The following is a 5,795-nucleotide window of genomic DNA, read 5'->3' as shown; positions in this document are numbered from 1 at the left end:
TTCTTTTGCCAATTGTACATCATTTATTACTTTTTCCTGTAATGGAATTTTTTTGTTCTCTAGGATGCACTTGTCCTCTATACCCAGTAGGTGGCAGTATGTTACAGTGGAATAGCTCTACGGAGCTTCACTTCCTGACTGTGCAACCTTAGCTGTCAGCCAGACTACCCTGATTTCCAATACAATGATAAACAGTCCTCACCGATGACAGTCTTATCCAATAGCTACCCTATTCAGAGAAAAATAAGCACAAAATGTATACCTTGGCTTTCTCCATTGTGCCATCCACCATAGCCTGAACACATTTAGCTTTTTGAAAATGGACCCATTTCAAGGTCTTTCAGCTTATTAGCTGTAAATGTGTTTATACAAGTGCACTCTCTGTATTGAAAGACGAGGCAAAATGAAAAACAGTGCTGTCATTCGTTGCATTATATGGGGGTTAATTCAGTCGTGCTCTGTTCATCAATTCAGTCTTGAAATAGAGGCATCTTTCAACTTGTTTTATAATCGCAACCACAAATTGCAACTCCAGTCCTACCTTACCGTAATAGCAAGCTTAAGGGCGGCAGGTAGCCTAGCGGTTAAGACCGTTGGGCCAGTAACCGGAAGGTTGCTGGTTTGAATCCCCAAGCCAACTAGGTGAAAAATCTGCCGATGTGCCCGTGAGCAAAGCACTTCATGCTAATTGCTCCTGTAAGTCGATCTGGATAAGAGCGTCTGTTAAAATGCAAGGTGTCTGTCTTTTCTTGAATTTGTTTATACCGAGAACAGAGGTGAGCCATGTGACCCTAGCTGGCAGGAAGTGATAAGCTGTCTCACTGCTGGCTCTAACCCGCCCTCCGACCTTAAGGGACACGCAACGCCTCCAATTAGGCCTGGTTAAGGTTGACGAGCTCATTAGCATCTCTTAGGGGAGGGTGTAGGGGTCAGAGGGGGTACCGCCCTGGGCTCAGACAGGTATGGGTCTGTACCTCTCCAATATGCCACTCTATAATTTGTCACAAGCCCTCTACACTCTGGGGACCAGGAGGGAGACCAGGGGTTCTGTGCCCCCCCCATCTAATTTGTATCCAATCTAAGCTCCCCATCATCGCCTCTCACTCTGCAAACTTCCAGGGGTAGAATCTAATTCAGCAGCGTGACAGATGTTGTGGCCAATGGTGCGTGCAGTTCAGCTCCCTCGTTAGCACATTGAGTGGCACACCTGTTTTACTTATCACATTCCTACTTTCCCACTGAAAGGATTTTTTAGGGAGGATGGAAAATTGCCATTTTTCCACGCATGGCCGGGTTTTCAGTAAGCGCACATAGGCGGTTTGGTGACAGGTGCTGAATGGATGGGACGGGTTTGGAGGTCATACAGTGACCCTGCTACATAAATCATCTGGAGAGACACTGAATCAGAGGGTGAGGACTAGGACGGGGTGGAACTCATCACAGGGGATTCAGAAATACAGGACGCAACTCAGCTATTGGAGAGAAAGGGATTGACTATGGCCAAACGAGGTTGTTTCATTTAACCTGGGGGTATAGCAAATAACTTTACCTCTGTGGAATCTACCTGGTGTGATCAGAGCTTATACACATTCAGCTATTCCTCTCTATCTTTTGCTCATTCCTTATTCCTTCGATCTTTCATCATTAACGCACACATCTGAAACATCAGCGCTACGTATTCCTCAATGCGCCTTATCCCCCCCCCCCCCAGAAAAACTGTTGGAAACACTGCCTAATTGAGCCCCTAGACCCGGGAAATTGCCAAATTTGTGCCGAGATGAATGGTCCTGGCATGGCTTTTTCGCCTAGCCAAATTAATTCTCTGGTGTGTCGTGCGCCCCTACAAACCCCATCCGTCAAAGGCTCCCTAATCGATTTATTCACAGACTCCCCATCTGCCACCACTGCACCTCTCACTCAGTTCAGCTGGGGCCAGGGTCACGGCCCAGGTGGTGTTTTGTTATTATGTCTACCAAGGTGTATTGTACGACAAGGATTGACACATTTCCTTTTCATGTTATGTAGTTTTGCATCTAAGGGTTGATAGGGCAAAAGACTCATGGAGCTGGTAGAGGGTGGTAGGGCGACTGTGGCTTGGCCCCAATTTGACAGTCTGGGCACACGCTCGTCTGGCGACTGGTGGGGCCTAATGGCGTTTTCATGGGCGGCCCTTCTGCCACTAAGGAATCCTAGCGACAGGCTGAGGGGAACATCTGCTGCCAAAACGTCCTCTGAATTCAGCCCTGCAAATAACCAGATACTCCACCCAGAGACGGGAGGTTAAGGCTTTGGTGATTTCACAGTGATTTGTAAAGTGATATAGTGCAGAGTGTATCTACCAAGCTCAGGTATCCATGAAATGTTTTCGCAACTTTTAAAGGAAAAAGTAGACAATGAAAACAAAAGTGTAACAGACAAAAGTGTAACAGACACATCATTTGCCAACTTTTAAAACGTTTAAAGCTTTTGAATGTGGCCCAAGATGCTTCGATATCAGGGTAGGGTTTGTCTTGACGCACAAAGCAGAACAAGTGTAATGTTCTGCTTTGACTGTTTACAGTGTGTGAACAGTTAACAATCAAGGGCACAAAGTTCCACTTCCCCCAAACAGAAAGAAAAGCCACCTTCCTTCAAGGTGCTCTGATGTTTAAAAATACTAATACCTTTACATTCCTATGCAGGCCCAGGTCTCTGCAGGTGAAAACAAGCTTTTCCTATTTGGTTAAAGAATATGAGTTGCAAACACTAGCAGAGCAACACAGCACTCTCTTTTTCATTACAACCCATTGGGAGAAAAGAGTGTCCATATAATGGTAGTGGAGTAGCAACCAGGATTGCCCTCCGAGAAATAATTACAGCCTCTTATACAAAACCCCACAATATACCAGAGAGTCTCCTTCAAGGGCCACAATTGATGTTTGGTTTACGAGGGCCTCTTTATTAAGCTGCACTTCAATAAAGTATATTATCCTATTTGTGGGACTAATATGGCCCAATGCTATCCTCAATTACATATAAATGACACAGCAAATTGGAAAATTAGGAGGGGAGGGAAGGGTACATTTTCCCCAAACAGGGTAAAACCAATTCATTAGGAGAGTGGAGACAAGGGTCAGGGTTATTGTCGTCTGTTGAAAAGCAGACTTTGAGCTTGGACGCCTTCATATAGTCTCATTGAAGACCGACTGCTTTCTTTTCACTAGTTATAGTTCACAATATATTACCTATAAGATAGTAACCCGAGAAGTTATAGTTCTGTAAATATATGCAGTGTAATTAGCTATTGAAACAGTGCAGGACAACGGATTATGAGGAAAGCCCATTGGGAGGTTTGAGTCTGAGTCTGGACGACAGGTCCTTGGGATTGACAGTAGACTATTCAGTAAAACATGACTATTCAGTAAAACACGCCTATGTATGTGTTAACGTTCTCTAGTATCTCTGGATATATAAACTAAGGACAGGAGGATGAACGTGGGGCGATTAAGGGGCACATTGGCACCCTTTATCTGTCCACACTTCACTTCATACACTTCATGCACTTCAAGCTATTCCTGCAGTGTCAAATATTATCACCTTGGCTGTGACAATATCTTCTTAATGTCCTTCTATAGGGAGATGATTATAGACCTTATCTGTGCTTTGGATCGTCTGACACACACCTGTCTCTCCTGGCTTCACTGCAGTGGATGGGTCTCAGCAGATCACTGATATAGAACTACAATGCTTTAGCAATGCTTTTAGCTGTGTGTGTTTTTAAATGAAAGTGGGTATTATGCAGAGAAAAAGATACTGTGTTTATGTTGGGAAAATATAGCATCTGACAATTGACTGTGTTTAGTCAAGAAACCTTACCCCTTGCACTGAAAAAATACATTAGCTAGGGGGTTTCAACTGAATATAGTAGTTGATTGTGTGCTGCATGGGAGAGAGAGGGTCAGAACAGAATGTGGTAAACAACAGAGCTCGACTCACACACACATACACACACAGGTGGCTGCAGACAGTCCATCAGCGGGGCTGTCTCTGTGTTCTCGGTGGGTGCAGAACACCAGAACAGAACTGTGTGTACAGAAGTGCCGACCTTGCTGTAAGGAACGCCAACGGAAACCCTGTTTCACTGTCATGCATCAGAGAGTTGTCAACCTTGAGACCCCTGTGCCCGATTGGTCAGCCAGAAGACGTGAAAAGTGTCTTTAAGTGCATCCGTCTTCACCCCTACGCTGCCTGACCAATCCTCCAGAAAACAACTGCGCATCACGTGTTGCATACTTCCACCACCACATCCTTTTCACATGATTGATAGCGTGAGTTTCGTTCTCTTCCTTCCAACTGCATAACTCTCCTCTGCTGCTGTCATTTCTGTCATATCTCACGGAGACAGCAGTCGGACCAGTGGAACCAGAACTTTTAGGGTTCATGTGAGGACATATTTGAGATCCATATGAGTCTTGCAATTAAACCGGAAATCCCACAGCATCTATCGATATGTCCTTAACAAAATATGCACGCTATGTGGTACAGTAAAGTCACATCTTAAGTGGTTTAGCTGGCATGATCATTATAAATCAGTGCGCATCAATATCCTTCACCGTCCATTGTTACGCGTATAACCTCCCAATGTCATTGACAATGTCGTCTCACTCATCGTTTCTGTGTTCAGAGAGGGTTTATCACTGTCATGAATTCGGGACACTAACTCACATTTGGAAAATGCACTGGAACAGTCAGGGGCGGACTGGGACAAAAATTCTGCATTTTAGCCACACCAGTCCACATCCCCGCAAACGCAAACCGTAAAAGCCGCTGCCGCAGAGTACAGTGATGCAGTTGAGGTAGTAAGAAAACAGAGACAGAAACTCACGCACACTGACATAGATCATGTAGCCTACTGCTGCCAGTTAGGGGGATTCAGGGGAACATTTAGACACTAGGTTACTTGAAATATAGCCTAACAAGTCATTATATTGCTTATATGGCTTTTATAAACTGGGTGGTTCGAGCCCTGATTGCTGATTGGTTGACAGCCATGGTATATCAGTATGCCACGGGTATGACAAAACATGTATTTTTACTGCTCTAATTACGTTGGAAACCAGTATATAACAGCAATAAGGCACCTCTGGGGTTTGTGATATATGGCCAATATACCACGGCTAGGGGCTGTGTCCAGGCACTCCGTGTTACGTTGTGCATAAGAACAACCCTTAGCTGTGGTACATTGGCCATATATCCGGACGCTTATAAGAAGTCCCGCTATGCCCTCAGACAAACTATCAAACAAGCAAAGCGTCAATACAGGATTAAGATTGAATCCTACTACACCGGCTCTAACGCTCGTCGGATGTGGCAGGGCTCGAAAACTATTACTGACTACAAATGGAAACCCAGACACGAGCTGCCCAGTGACGCAAGCCTACCAGACGAGTTACATGCCTTTTATGCTCGCTTTGAGGCAAGCAACACTGAAGCATGTATGAGAGCACCAGCTGTTCTGGATGACTGTGTGATAACGCTCTCGGTAGCCGATGTGAGCAAGACCTTTAAACAGGTTAACATTCAGAAATCCGCAGGGCCAGACATATTACCAGGACGTGTACTCAAAGCATGCGCTGACCAACTGGCAAGTGTCTTTACTGACATTTTCAACCTCTCCCTGACCGAGTCTCTAATACCTACATGTTTCAAGCAGACCACAATAGTCCCTGTGCCCAAGGAAGTGAAGGTAACCTGCCTAAATGATTACCGCCCTTAGCACTCACGTAGGTAGCCATGAAGTGCTTTGAAAGGCTGGT

This window comes from Salvelinus fontinalis, chromosome 32, assembly GCF_029448725.1.
Source record: "Salvelinus fontinalis isolate EN_2023a chromosome 32, ASM2944872v1, whole genome shotgun sequence".
Classification (NCBI taxonomy): domain Eukaryota; kingdom Metazoa; phylum Chordata; class Actinopteri; order Salmoniformes; family Salmonidae; genus Salvelinus; species Salvelinus fontinalis.
The sequence above is the reverse complement of the archived record's forward strand: the minus strand, read 5'-3'. Positions refer to the sequence as shown.